At 37.4% G+C, this 16,038-nt stretch overlaps 1 protein-coding gene across 2 annotated transcripts in view; it reads right to left on the bottom strand.

Moving 5' to 3' along the window:
* PPP2R3A (protein phosphatase 2 regulatory subunit B''alpha) overlaps window positions 1-16,038 on the bottom strand; it is a 221,397-nt gene that overhangs the window by 103,898 nt on the left and 101,461 nt on the right. The window lies entirely within an intron of this gene.

Raw genomic sequence — 16,038 nt, 5'->3', positions numbered from 1 at the left:
ACCTGTACTCAGAAAACTATAAGACACTGATGAAAGAAATCAAAGATGACACAGACAGATGGAGAGATATACCATGTTCCTGGATTGGAAGAATCAAAACTGTGAAAATGATTATACTACCCAAAGCAATCTACAGATTCAATGCAATCCCTATCAAATTACCAATGACATTTTTTACAGAACTAGAACAAAAAATCTTTAAATTTGTATGGAGACAAAAAAACCTGAATAGCCAAAGCAATCTTGAGGGCAAAAAATGGAGCTGGAGGAATCCGACTCCCTGGCTTCAGACTACACTACAAAGCTACAGTAATCAAGACAATATGGTACTGGCACAAAAACAGAAAAATAGATCAATGGAACAGCATAGAAAGCCCAGAGATAAACCCATGCACCTATGGTCAACTAATGTATGACAAAGGAGGCAAGGATACCTTGCCTTGGAGAAAAGACAGTCTCTTCAATAAGTGGTGCTGGGAAAACTGGATAGCTACATGTAAAAGAATGAAATTAGAACACTCCCTAACACCATACACAAAAAGAAACTGAAAATGGGTTAGAGACCTAAATGTAAGACTGGACACCATAAAACGCTCAGAGGAAAACATAGGAAGAACATTCTGACATAAATCACAGCCAGATCTTTTTTGACCCACCTTGTAGAGTAATGGAAATAAAAAAATAAATAAATAAATGGGACCTAATGAAACCTAAAAGCTTTTGCACAGCAAAGGAAACTGTAAACAAGATGAAAAGACAGCCCTGAGAATGGGAGAAAATATTTGCAAATGAATCAAGAGACAAAGGATCAATCTCCAAAATATATAAACAGCTCATGCACCTCAATATTAAAAAAACAAACAACCCAATTCAAAAATGGGCAGAAGACCTAAATAGACATTTCTCCAAAGAAGACATACAGATGGCCAAGAGGCACATGCAAAGCTGCTCATCACTAATTATTAGAGAAATGTAAATCAAAACTACACTGAGGTATCACCTCACACAAGTTAGAATGGGCATCATCAGAAAATCTACAAACAACAAATGCTGGAGAGGGTGTGGAGAAAAGGGAACCCTCTTGCACTGCTGGTGGAATGTAAAATTGATACAGCCACTGTGGAACACAGTATAGAGGTGCCTTAAAAAACTAAAAATAGAGCTACCATATGACCCAGCAATCCCACTACTGGGCATATACCCAGAGAAAACCATAATTCAAAAAGACACATGCACCCCAGTGTTCACTGCAGCACTATTTACAATAGCCAGGTCATGGAAGCAACCCAAATGCCCATCGACAGACAAAAGGATAAAGAAGATGTGGTACATATATACAATGGAATATTACTCAGCCATAAAAAGGAACAAAATTGGGTCATTTGTAGAGATGTGGATGGACCTAGAGACTGTCATACAGAGTGAAGTAAGTCAGAAAGAGAAAAACAAATATCGTATATTAACGCATATATGTGAAATCTAGAAAAATGGTACAGTTGAACTGGTTTGCAAGGCAGAAATAGAGACACAGATGTAGAGAACAGATGTATGGACACCAAGGGGGGAAAGCATGGGGGTGGGTGAGTGGGATGAATTGGGAGATTGGGATTGACATATATACAGTAATATGTATAAAATAATTAAGAAGAACTTGCTGTATAAAAACATTTTTAAATTAAAAAAAAGTACAATAGGAAGTAAAAAAATAAATACAGCTTTAGCAGAATCCCATAAATTTTGATATGTTGTATTTTCATTTTCATTCATTTCAAAATACTTCCTAATTTTCCTTTTGATTTCTTCTTCTCTGACCCATAGGTTATTTAGTTATCAAATATTTAGGAATTTTTCACAGATCTTTTATAATTTCTAATTTAATTCCATTATGGTCAGAGAATATATTTTGTGAGCTGAATATTTAAAATTTGTTGAGATTTGTTCTATGGCCCAGAATATGGTCTATTTTGGTAAATATTCTGTGTACATGTTAAAGGAATGTGTATACTGTATGACAAAGGTATGTGTGAACCCATACCTTCTTACTCAGATTCCTAATACCCTTTCTGGTTTTCAATATAAAGTAGAAAAGATAACATGTGGGGAAAAATATAATCAAATATATCAAGATTTCAGAGAAAAAATAAAGGAATGTGTATTCTGCTGTTGTTGAGTGAAGTGTAATACAAATGTCAATTAGGTCAGGTTGGTTGATAGTTTTGTTTAAGTGTTCTATATCCTTATTGATTTTCTCTCTACTTGTTCTATTCATTATTCAGAGCAGCACGTGGAAATCTACCACTATAAGTGTGGATTTATCCTTGCAGTTCTATTGGATATTGATTCATGCATTTTGAAGGTCTGTTATTAGGTGTGTAAACATTTAGAATTGTTATATCCTCTTGACAAATTGATCCCTTTATCATTCCCTAGCAACATTATTTTCTCTAAAAACTACTTTGTCTGACGTTAATATAGCCACCCTGCCTTTTCTTTTCTTTTTGTGGCAAAAAAAATACATAAGATTCATCCTCCCAACAATTTCCAAGCATATAGTACAATACTGTCAACCACTTGCACATTGTTGGGCAACAGATCTCCAGATTCCCCCCACTCCCCACCCACTCAATCCCGGATGACTAAAACTACACTCATCACACAATGAATCCTTACCTCACCCTCCCTCAGCCACTGGCACCCACCATTCTTCTTTCTACCTGTATGAATTTGACCACTTTAGATACCTCATATAAGTGGAGTCATGCAGTATACGTCTTTTTGTGACTGGCTTATTTCCCTTAGCATAATGTTCTCAATGTTTATCTATGTTGCTGCATGTGACAGAATTTCCCTTTTTAAAAAAGGTGAACAATATTCCATTCCATGTATATACCACATTTTCTTTATCCATTCATCCACTGATGGACATTTATGTTACTTCCACCTCTTGGCTATTGTGAATAATGCTGCTATCAACGTGGGTGTACAAATATCTCTTTGAGATTCTGTTTTCAATTCTTTTGGATGTACACCCAGGAGTAGTATTGCTGATCATATGGAACTTCCATATTACTTTCCATAGTGGCTGTACCATTTTACATTCCTACCAGTATTCCAATTTCTCCACATCCTTACCAATGCTTTAAAAAAAAAAAAAAAAAAGTAACCATCCTAATGGGTGTGAGGTGGTATCTCATTGTGGTTTTGCTTTGCATTCCCTACTTATTTAATGATGTTGAACATCTTTTCATATTCTTATCAGACGTTTTATTTTCTTTAGAGAAATACCTACTCAAGTCCTTTGCCCATTTAAAATTCAGGTTGTTTGTTGTTGTTGTTATTGAGTCACAGGAGTTCTTTATATAGTCTGGATAGTAACCTAATCAGATACGTTTGCAAATATTTTTCCATTCTGTAGGTTGCCTTTCACTGTGCTGACTGTTTCTTTTCTGTGAAGGCTTAAAGTTTAATATAATCCCATTTGTCTATTTTTGCTTTTGTTGCCTGTGCTTTTGGTGTCATATCCATAAAGTCATGGTCAAATCTAATATCGTGAAGTTTCCTCTATGTCTTCTTCTAGGAGTTTTATAGTTTCAGGTCTTATGTTTAGGTCTTTAATCCATTTTGCATTAATTTTTCTATATGGTGTAAGATACGTTCTAACTTCTTTCCTTTGCATGTGGATATCCAGTTTTCCCAGCTCCATTTGTTGGGGACTATTGTTTCCCCATTATTATTCTTGGCACCCATGTTGAAGGTCATTTGACCATATAAGCAAGAATTTATTTCTGGGTTCTCTATTCTGTTCCATTGGTCTGTATATCTCTGTTTATGCCAGTACCATCCTGTTTTGATTGCTGTATCTTTGTAATAAGTTTTGAAGTCATAAAGTGTGAGGCTTCCAGCTTTGTTCTCCTTTCTCAGGATTGTTTTGGCTATTCCAAGTCCTAAAAATTCCATATGAATTTTAGAATTGTTTTTTCTATTTCTGCAAAAAATACCATTGGTATTTTTAAACAACTTTATTGAGGTATAACTGATATACAGAAACTGCACCTATTTAATATACACAATTTGATGAGTTTGGACACATGCATACACCTAGGAAACCATCAGTGCAATCAAGGTAATAGACATATACTTCATCTCCAACACTTTCCCTGTGCTGCTTCTCTTCTTGTTTCTTTTGTTTGTTTTTTGGTAAGAATACTTAACATGAGATCTACCTTCTAACAAAATTTTAAGTGCACAATACAGTATTGTTAATGATAGGTGCTATGTTGTACAGCAGATCTCTAGAACTTATTTGTCTTGGATAACTGAAACTTTATAACCAATGAACAACGTCTCCATGATTCCACTTATATGAGGTATCTAAAATAGTCAAACTCAGAGAAGCAGAGAACAGAAATAGTAGTTGCCAGGGAATGGGGGAATGGGACCATTGGGATTTAGATAGAGATTGCATCAATCTATAGATTGCTTTGGATAGTATGGGTATTTAAAAATAGTAAGTCTTTCAATCCATGAACATGGAATGTCTTTCCATTTATTTGTAAGAGTTTTTTTTTTTTTAACAGGAGAAAAATTAAACAAAAGTTAAATGTGTATACATGGGAGAGACCCAGGAAAACTGAGTAACTAGCCAAAATGGCCAAAGCCTTTACCTTAAATACCATCTTCAGCTAAAGACACACGTGGATGTTGGGGGTAGTGGTTTGGGACTTCAAAGAGGAGGAAGGCAATTCACATGAAGATGGAAAAGCAAATGTTTGATAAACAAGTGTTCGCTGGGCTACACAGAGACAATAGAACAGAGTGGACTCTGATTTCTAGGCCCTGCCCAGTTTCCCCCACCATACTTAGCCCATATTCTTTGCAGAGATCTCTGCTGATAGCTCTGTTCCAGGAACAGTCCCTCTATCTAAATTCTTTTAGGCAATTAGGGAGAAGGTCAAAGTTTTTTCCTGTGTCTTTTGGGCTTTGTGTTCAGCCTGAAATAACCTACATGCCAAAGAGACATTTTGGGGTGGCAAATTTTGCTCTCCTACATGGGCTTCAGTGAGGAAGTCAAAATATGAATGGGCTATCTCATAAAAATAATTCTCACAGACTTGAGGCAGGGGTCAAGGGCAGCTGAGATCTGGTGGCCTGCAGGAGAGCTAAGGGCTACTGCAATGAGGGAATTCCTGGGGACCTCATCCTTACTCCCCATCAGATAAAGCCTGGGACATTTGGTTATTAACATAAGGGAGTAATATTATGAAGAAGCTTGCTTTAGGGGTCTCTCTGGCCCCTCCTGTCTTCACGGCCCCTTCTGACTGAGTTCAGAGCCCTTGAAGTGCCTAAAAAATTCCCCAAACCCCACCCCCAGGAAAATCTCTGCTGGGGTCTGCTTTCTTCCTGGAGATCCATGAGGAGAGAGATCTGGGTATATAGGTGAGATCCTCCAAACAGTGCATATGGATGGAAAAGAGAAGGTGTTAAAGGGCTCAGCTGTGGGAGTTCCAACATTTAGAAGTCAGGAGGATGAGGAGGGACCTTTCTACCTTTGCCAAATTGTTGCTTTCTTAAGTTCTTAGTGGTAACATTTCTGGCTAAAGGGTGGGAACAACATGGCTGTAAGAATGTATGAGTCAATTTCTGGGCAACTTCACCATCACTGGATATAAACATTTTTGGGGGGTTCTTTTAGAATGTGTAAATTGTCATCTTCAGACTGCTTTCATTTACATTTCTTTGATATCTAGGGAGAATTAACATTTTCCCACTGTTTGTCTACTAACTGTATGTCCCTTATGGGATTAGTCCTGTATTTTACTTATTTATCGTTTGGAATATAGATATTTATTTTACAAATTTGAATCAGTTTTTTTCATTTAATTTTTTATTGAAGTATAGTTGATTTACAAATATTATGTTAGTTTTAAGTGTACAGCATAGTGATTCAGTATTTTTGCAGATTATACTACACTATAGATTATTACAAGATAATGGCTAATAATTCTCTGTGCTATACAGTATATCCTTGCTACTTATTTTATACATATATACTTTTTCAGATTGTTTTCCATTATAGGTTATTAGAAGATACTGAATATAGTTCCCTGTGCTATATAGTAAGTCCTTGTTGTGTATCTATTTTATATAGAGTAGTGTACATCTGTTAACCCCAAGGTCCTAATTTATCCTCCCCCCCACCCCCACCTCCTTTCCCCCTTTGGTAACCATAAGTTTGTTTTCTATGTCCATGAGTCTGTTTCTGTTTTGTAAATAAGTTCATTTGTATCATTTTTTTAGACTCCACGTATAAGTGATAGCATATGATATTTGTCTTTGTCTGACTTACTACTTCATTTAGTGTGATAGTCTCTAGGTCCATCTATGTTGCTGCAAATGGCATTATTTCATTCTTTTTTATGGCTTCCATTATATACATCTTTATCCATTCATCTACTGATGGACATTTAGGTTGCTTCCATGTCTTGGCTATCGTAAATAATGCTGCAACAAACACTGGGGTGCATGTATCTTTTCAAGTTACGGTTTTCGTCTTGTCTGGATATGTGCCCAAGAGTGGGATTGCTGGATCATACGGTAGCTCTATTTTTAGTTTTTTAAGGAACCTCTATACTGTGTTCCACAGTGGCTGCACCAATCTACATTCCCACCAACAGTGTAGGAGGGTTCCCTTTTCTCCACACCCTCTCTAGCGTTTGTTACTTGTAGACTTTTTGATAATAGCCATTCTGACTGGTGTGAGGTGATACCTCACTGTAGTTTTGATTTGCATTTCTGTAAGAGCTTTCTTTTGATTAATATTAGCATGGTATATATATTTCCCTCCTTTTACTTTTTTTTTTTTTTTTTTTTTATGCGTTACGCGGGCCTCTCACTGTTGTGGCCTCTCCCGTTGCGGAGGACAGGCTCCGGACGCGCAGGCTCAGCGGCCACGGCTCACGGGCCCAGCCGCTCCGCGGCACGTGGGATCCTCCCAGACCGGGGCACGAACCCGTGTCCCCTGCATCGGCAGGCGGACTCCCAACCACTGCGCCACCAGGGAAGCCCCCTCCTTTTACTTTTAACCTATTTGTGTCTTTATATTTCTTTCAGGCAACATACTATATTTGGGTCTTGGTTTTTTGTCTAATCTTTGCTTTTGGGGGTATTCACACCACTTATACGTAATGTGACTACTGATATGGTTAGGTTTAAATCTATCATCTTGCTATTTGTCCCATCCATTCTTTGTTCTTTTTTTTTCTTCCTTTTCTGCCTCCTTTTGTGTTAACTGAGTGTTCTTTATGATTCTTTCATTTTATTTCCTTTTTTGGCTTATTAGCTATAACTCTTATTTTAGAGGTGCATCAGAGGTTACAGCATACATCTTTAGTTTACTACAATCTACTTTCAAGAGATGTTATACAACTTCATGGACTACATGCAAGCCATAACAATATACTTCCATTTCTCTTCTCCCAGTCTTTATGCTATTGTTGTCAAATTGTACTTAAACATATATTAGAAACACCATAATGCATTGTTGATAGTTTCATTTAAAGAGTTACTTTTCTTCTAAAGAGATGTGAATAATAAAAAAATCACATACATGTAGTTACCACTTCTGGAGTTCATTCCTTTGTGTAGATTTGCATTTCCATCTGGTATTACTTTCTTCCTTGCCTAAACAACTTTTAAAACAAACAAACAAATAAAAAACAAACACAACACATCTCTTGTAGTGCATTTCTGTTGGTGATGAATTCTTTGAGCTTTTCTATGTCCAAAAAAATCCTTAATTCACCTTCATTTTTGAACGGTATTTTCACTGTGTATAGTATTCAAGGTTGATAGTTCTTTCCTTTCAGTACTTTAAAGATGTTGCTCCTCTGTCTTCTGGCTTGGACTTTTCCAACACGAAATCCGCTGTCATCTTTATCTTTGTTCCACTCTATGAAATGTGACTATCTTCTCTGGCTACTTTTCAAAGTTTCTTTTTATTACTGATTTTGAGCCACGTTATTATGATGTGCCCTAGTATAGATTTGTGTTTCTTGTGCTTTGGGCTTATTGAGCATCTTAGTTTCATGGGTTTATAGTTTTTACCAAGTACAGAAAATTCTGGGCCATTATCTCTTCAAATAATTTTCTGTCCCCCTGGAATGCAATTTCAGCACTAACTATGCAGAGTTAGTGCAGATTTCACAGGTTAAGGGCACAGTCCCCCACAAGACTCCTCTCACTTCAGACACCAGCCATAACTCTGGGGTTCCCAGGCTACCCATACTTCTGACTAACTGGCCATGAATTTGGGGGTTTCCATTATCCTCTGAGGTTCAACAACTTGCCCAAATGACCCACAGAACTGGGGACAGTAATATATTATGATTACTATTCTATTATAAAGGATACAAATGAGGACCAGCCAAATAAGAGATGCACAGGGCAAGGTCTGGGAAGGTCTAAAATGTGGAGCTTCTGTGTCCTCAAGATGTATCACCCTCCTAGCACATTACCGTGTATCGTTAACCAGGGGGAGCTCAATTGTGCTTCAGTGTCCAGACTTTTTAATTGGGTTTCATTATGTAGACATGATTGATTGAATCACTGGCCACACGACTGAATTCAATCTCCAGGCTCCCTGCCTCTTTGGAGGTCAGGCTGATATCACCTGGCTGAAAGTCTCAAACCTGTAATCACATGGTCGGCCTTTCTGGCATGGGAAGCCCTCATCCTGGAACTATACAGGGGCCCACGATGAGTCACCTCATTAGTATAAACTCAGGCATGAAAAACAAAGACACTCATCATTCGGGAAATTCCGAGGCTTTAGAAGTTCCGTCCTAGGAAACTGCGACTAAGACCTGACAAATTCTTTATCTAACAACATCCTCTCTTCCATTTATAAGTATGTTAAGTTGCTTGAAGTTAGGCCCCACAGCTCACTGATGCTCTTTTCATTTTTCTTTCTTTTTTTATGTCTCTATGTCTCATTTTAGATAGTTTCTATTCTATGTCTTCAAGTTCACTAGTCATTTAATTTGCAATGTTTAATCTGCTGTTAATCTAATCTGGTATATTTTCCACCCCAGACACCTTAGTTTTCATCTCTACGAGTTCAGTTTGGGTCTTGAAAAAAGTATTCAGTTTTTGATATCTGTTTTAATATACTTGTCTGCTAATTTTAACATCTGTGTCAGTTCTGAGTCAGTTTCAATTGATCGATTTTTCTCCTAATCATCAATTGTATTCTTGTTTCTTTGCATGCCTGGTGTTGCCAGCCATTTTGAATTTTACCTTTTTGAGTGCTGGATATTTTTATATTCTTTTATTCTCAAGTTCTGAATAGAATAAATATTTTATGTTCTGGGATGCTGTTAAGTTACTTTGAAAAACCCTCTCATCCTTCTAGATTTTGCTTTTCAGATCTGTTAGACAGGACTGAGTGCTATCTAATTTAGGGCTAATTATTCCCCACTACTGAGGCAAGACTCCTATGACTACTCTACCTAAAGTGCCATGTATTATGAGGTTTTCCAGTCTGGCTGGTAGAGACAGATATTAGTCTTGATTGGCCCTGTGTGACTTATGGGTACTGTTCCCTCTAATTTGGGGTAGCTCTTTCTTCAGCTTTGGTTACTTTCCTCACATATATCTGCTGATCAGTACCTCTGATGAATACTCATGGAGGAGTTCTGAAGCTCTTTGGAGTTTTCTCTCTGTGCATTTCTTTCCTCTTTGGTGCTCTGTCCCAAGAATTCTAGCTGCTTTGGTCCTTCTAGATTCTCAGCTCTGTCTCCTAAACTCAGGGAGTTCCCTGAACTCTGCCTAGGGTCCCCATCAACACACTGTGGCTTGGAAACTCTCTCAAGGCAATCATAAGGATCACTTTGTTTGTTTACTGTTTCTCAGGAATCACTATCTTTTGTTGCCAGATGTCTGGCACCTTGAAAACCATTATTTTGTATTTCTTGCCTGACGTTTTTGTTGTTTCGGGTAGGAAGGCAAATCCAGTCCCAGTTACTCCATTTTGGTCAGAAATGGAAGATCTGGTGATTGTATATGTTAATTTTATTTCCTACTATTTTACTGAATTATTTTATTGTTTTGAGTTTTATCACTGATTCTCTTGGGTTTCCAGGTTTACTGTCACGTCATCTATGAATACTTTACTTCTTCAACCATTCTTATGCCTCTAATTGTTTTCTCTTGTACAGTATAATTACTCTAGTACAATGCTGAACAGTAATGGATATTGTGACATCCTTGCCCTGTCTCTGATCTTAATGGAAATGCCTCTAATGTTTTTCTATACTGGCTTTAGCGCTAGGTATATATATATTATAATCATGTTAAGAAAGTATCTCAAATATCTCCTTTCTTGAGCATTTTTTAATGAATGGGTGTTAAATTTTGTCCAAAGTGATTTCAGCATCTATTGAGACAATCATAATTTTTTTCTTAGAAACAACATGTGATATTAAAAAAGATCCTAATACTGAAGCAATCTTGACTTCCTGGAATAAATCCCACCAGGTTGTATGCATCTTTTTAATATTTTATTTATTACTTTTTATTATTAATCATGAATTATATTCATTTGCAATTTTCTTTTTTGTACTGTCTGTACCTGGTTTATGTATCAGTTGTTTTATAGAAGGAGCTATAGAGTTTTCCTTCCTTTTCAATTCTCTGGAATAATTTATTAAGCATTAGGACTATCTGGTCTTTGAAGGTTTTGTAGAATTCCCTTGTGAAACTACCTGGGCCTGGTGCTTTTTGTGGGGTAGTTCCTTAATAAAGATCTCTACTTCTTCTAAGGAAATTACTTTGTTAAGCTTTCTAAATAAAATGGGGTTGGGCTTCCCTGGTGGCACAGTGGTTGAGAGTCCACCTGCTAATGCAGGGGACATGGGTTCAAGCTTTGGTCCGGAAGGATCCTACATGCCACGGAGCAGCTGGGCCTGTGCGCCACAACTACTGAGCCTGAGCTCTACAGCCCATGAGCCACAACTGCTGAGCCAATGCACCACAACTACTGAAGCCTGTGTGCCTAGAGCCTGTGCTCTGTGACAGAAGAGGCCACCGCAATGAGGAGCCCTAACGCTGCAGCAAGGAGTGGCCCCCACTCACCTCAACTGGAGAAGACCCGTGCACAGCAACGAGGACCCAACACAGCCAAAAATAGATAAATAAAATAAATAAAATAAATAAATAAATAAAATGGGGTCAATTTTGGTCAGATGTATTTTCCTAGGAAATTTTCCATTTCAGCTAGGTTTTCAAATTTATTTCCAAATAAATTTGAGGCCTGCAAAATAGTCTTTTATGATTTTTAAAAAATTTCTTCTGTTCCTCCTTGTCATTTCTTATTTTGTCTATTAGTTCTTTCTCCTTTTTCTTGATGAAATTAGTTAATTGGTGGTCTATTTTGTTAATGTTTTCCCCATACCAAGATTTCAACTTACTGAAAGTGCTACTATTTTTTAAATTCTCTGTCTCTTTGGTTTCTGATCATTATTGGAGGTGGGTGATGGGTACATGGGGGTTCAGTAGATCACTCTGCCTGCATTTGTATATGCTCAAAATTATCCATAATAAAAATAAGAGAAATTACATATACACATGGTATAAAATCAAGGAGTATATAAGAACTTATCATGGAAGAACCATTCTACCAACCTACCCCATCCATGCACCTTTAGCCCCACTTCTTTTGAATCATTCATATTTTTATTTCTTTTGCTGCTTAACTCTATAATTAAACATAAAATTTAATTATTATTTAAGTATAATTAAATACTATGTTACAATTACTCTTTTTAATAGGCATCACTTTTTAAAATTAATTTATTTTTAAAAATTTATTTATTTTTGGCTGTGCTGGGTCTTCATTGCTGCACTCAGGCTTTCTCTAGTTGTGGAGAGCGGAGGTTACTCTTCATTGCAGCGTGTGGGCTTCTCATTGCGGTAGCTTCTCTTGTTGTGGAGCACAGGCTCTAGGCATGTGGGCTTCAGTGGTTGTGGCACATGGGCTCAGTAGTTGTGGCTCGCGGGCTCTAGAGCACAGGCTCAGTAGTTGTGGCACATGGGCTTAGGTGCTCCGCAGCATGTGGGATCTTCCTGGACCAGGGCTCAAGCCCGTGTCCCCTGCGTTGGCAGGTGGGTTCTCAACCACTGCACCACCAGTGAAGTCCCTACAATTACTTTTCTTTATAGCTCTATCAACTTTAGACAATATCTATTATTCTTTGCTAGGGAAGATGAGGGTTTAGTTCATTTAAACTGTCCCACTTTACTCACCTTACCCAATATTTGAGGTTATGATTTTTAGTTCTTGTATTGGTTATCTTTGTAAACTGCAAATAATCTATTTATACATTTAATTTTCACCCCATTCATCTTAGTGCCTTAATTTCCTTTTACATAGGATGGTGATTATAGCACCCCTACCCTTATTTTCTCTTCTCCTTTTTCTCTTTCACATTTTGTTGGCAATATTTTGACTTTTACATTGTTCAGGTTGTTTAAATACTGTTCTGCAACCATAATAAAATTTTCTACAGTTAATCCATAGAGTGACTTTAGGTGTTATACATCAAAATATTTTATGACATTTTGATTATATAAATACTGTTGAATGCTAAGTTAAGCAGCATATAAGGAATGCATTTCATTTCTTATTGGTCCAACATCATGTCCCTTGGGGGCATTCAAAGGAGAATGTTCCAGGCATTGAGGTTAGATGAACTTCCTTTTCTTACCCTCCATCAGTTGTTTATAATCATGTCACATTTCAGTTTGCTTCGTGTTTATACATGACTGTCTTACACAGGTTTTTCATTTTTCAAGGAGTTTCTAATTGCTTTTCTTTAGCTTGTTGATACACGATGCTGCATCTTCATCATACTCTCCAGTTTCCCTGTTCTCACATGTAACAACTATCCCCTTCTACCTCCCTTTCCAGAGAAATCCTCCACCTTCTCTATTCTGGACTGGCTGTTCTTCAGTTGCCAACCTGGGACTTTATTTCACTGCTTCTCTGGATCGAATCCACTCTTTCCTGTATCTCATGCATTTCTCTTTTTTGTTTTACTTAATTTGCTGTAGAATATATTCCCGTAACTCTCTAAGAAAACAGGAGATAAACTTTCTGAATTTTTAAATGACTTTATTCTAACCTCATATCCGATTGATAGCTTGGCAGGATGTAGAAATCTGAATTCAAATCCATTTCCCCAGAGCTGCCAATGAGAATCTAATACCATCCTGATTCTTATTCTTATTAAGGTGACCTGGTTTTTCTCTCTGGGGGATTCCAGTGGTTTTCTAAAATTTCAAGAGGACTGGTTTATGTATATCTTTTTTTTATTCACTGTGTTTGGCACTCAGAGGCTCCTTTCAACCAGAAGATTTATATTCTGTATATTCTGGTTCTGTGGGCAGTAACTGGAGGGAACATGAGAGGCTGGGATGGGAGGGTCACATTCTGTTTTTGATCAGATGATGGTTACACAGGCATGTTGTATTTCCTCAAGAAAGGAAACAGGAATCCCAAGGAATCCCACTGGGTTCCTGCTCTCTGGACCCATCCTATCACTCCAGTCTTCCCAATTCTCTCCATCCTGTATTATTTCCTTGATGACTCTTATATTATTTCTTTGATGATTTCCTTCTCTCCATTTTTTCCCTTCTTTCTTCCTCAGATTCCAGTTAGTTAGATGTTGAAATTCTTGAATTGGTCCTTTATGTCTTCTCTTCTGTCTCTCTCTTTCTCCCCCATCTGTGAGTTTGTGTGTGCCAGAGATATCCTTAACTTTAGTTTCCAGGCCTTATGTTGAAATTTAAAATTTTGGCACTTACATTTTAAAATTCAAACAGCTCTTTCTTGTGTCAGCATCTATTCTTGTTTTATATAATCTCCCTGAATATAGTAATTATTTTTTAAAAATGCCTTTTTAGAACAGTTTTAGCCTTCCAGAAAAATTGAGAAGACAGTATAAAGTTCCCATATTTTGCACCCAGATCCCTAATTATTAACATCTTACATTAGCATTTGCTATAATTAATAAGCCAATATTGATACATTATTATTACTATTATTCAAGGCCATACTTAATTCACATTTCCTTAGTTGTTACCTAATGTATTTTTTTCTGTTCTAGGATCTCATATTACATTTAGCTATTGTACCTCCTTACGCTCCTTCCGGCTAAGACAGTTTTTCAGACTTCCCTTCTTTCTGATGATCTTGACAGTTTTGATGAGTACTGGCCAGACACTATCTAGGATGTTCCTCTACTGGAATTTGTCTTAACATGCTCTATTGCTTGTTAATTTGTCAGGCTGCACTTTACATTTGGGAACCAGGTAAGGAGTCAACTGGTCAACTGCTCTGTATACCAGCCTTCAATGATTCCCCATTTCTAATACTTCTCATTAGCTCTGCCAGCTCCAAGTTTACAGCCTCTCTGGGATCCTAATGAGCAGAGTGGAACAGAGTAGCTCACTTCTCCACTGCAGCCCATATACAGCCCCTCGTTCCAGGCTGTGGTCTCCTTAGCCTGCTTCTGCTTTCTATCTTCAAGGAATACTACCTATCTTGTATACTGATTTTTTTCTTCCTCTGTTCCTCTATGCCATTCCATTAATTTTCATGGATTTATTCCTTTTAAATATCTATATTTTAACTGGAGGAGTTTGGAAAAGAATGGGAGGAGAATGTATCAGTCTGTCATCTTTTACCAGAAGACTCCATACGTCCACATCTTATATGAAAATAAAACTTCTCCTTACATTTAAGGGAAGGAAGTAAAAATGTCCACTAACTCATAATTTTGTTGTTTGTTCATAATTCTCTTGGTACAGCTTAATTTATATTCCTGTCAAAGCTTTTATTAAAGCTTCTGATAAAACTCAGTCAAGGTAGGTCCCCATAGGAAAAAGAATTCACCCATATGAACCTTTCACGAAGCAATTATGTGTGGAGTCGTGGGGAGGTTAAGGGAACAAACAAGGGAGTGGAAGGCACCGGGGATGAGCAACAGAAAGATATTGTTACAATCCCTAGGGCCAAAGGGCAAGGGGAGGAACAGAGCTACAGGAGCCCAGTAGGCACTACAACTGTGGAGAAGCGGCCATCCAGCAGAAGCTGTATTATAGAGAAATACATTACTGTGCTGAAGCAAAGAGTTGGGAAAAAATGCTAACTTCTTTCTTTTCTGCCCTCCCACCTCCTGGCGGTGCTATCCATCTGCCAGACCCAACCAGAAGCTATTAGGGGAAGGGGGCCAAAAAGATGCAGTTTGTAGGAGACAGAGCACGGCTGCGAATGGATTGAGCTGGTGAGGGTGAGGGGTGGCTGGAGAACTTTCACAAAACATAAATAGGAACACATAATATTGGATATTATGTATGATGATCTTGATTAAATGTAAGAAACGATTAACAATCCTCATTCCCATGAACACTTTTTAAAGGGGAACAAAAACATGTAGCAGATGAGTCTAAGGATAATCAAGGCTACCATGCAAATTAAGACAAGCTCAAAACCCTGCACACAAAATAAATTACAACCAAACTTCATTTTCTGAACATGTAAAACTGTTCCAACAACTAGAAATCTATGTCATACAGTGTTAGAAGTCAGGATAGTGGTTCCCCTAGGGCATCAGTGACTGGGAGGGAGCATGAAGAACTTTGGGAGTACTGGTAATTTTTGGTTATTCATCTGGGTGCTAGTTACACAGATGTGCTCACACTGTGAAAATTAATTGATGCACTGTGATTAGTGTGTCTTTTTGTGTATGTATGTTGCAATTCAACAAAAATCTATTAAAAAATTCATGGTAGCCACGAATACAACTTAAAAAAACCTGCACTACATTAATGCATCTTTCTGCCCTTCTTTAGGTATCCTAACTAACAGTAAACAAGGATTTACTAGAACAACTAAAAAAATGATGTGCATTCAACAGAAATGAAAGGCAGGTCTCAGCTTCAAGTAATTTGTGAACTACTTAGAAAAATGTAATATTTAAA

This window comes from Phocoena sinus, chromosome 4 (genome assembly GCF_008692025.1).
Source record: "Phocoena sinus isolate mPhoSin1 chromosome 4, mPhoSin1.pri, whole genome shotgun sequence".
In the NCBI taxonomy this organism is placed as follows: Eukaryota; Metazoa; Chordata; class Mammalia; order Artiodactyla; family Phocoenidae; genus Phocoena; species Phocoena sinus.
The sequence above is the reverse complement of the archived record's forward strand: the minus strand, read 5'-3'. Positions and strand labels throughout refer to the sequence as shown.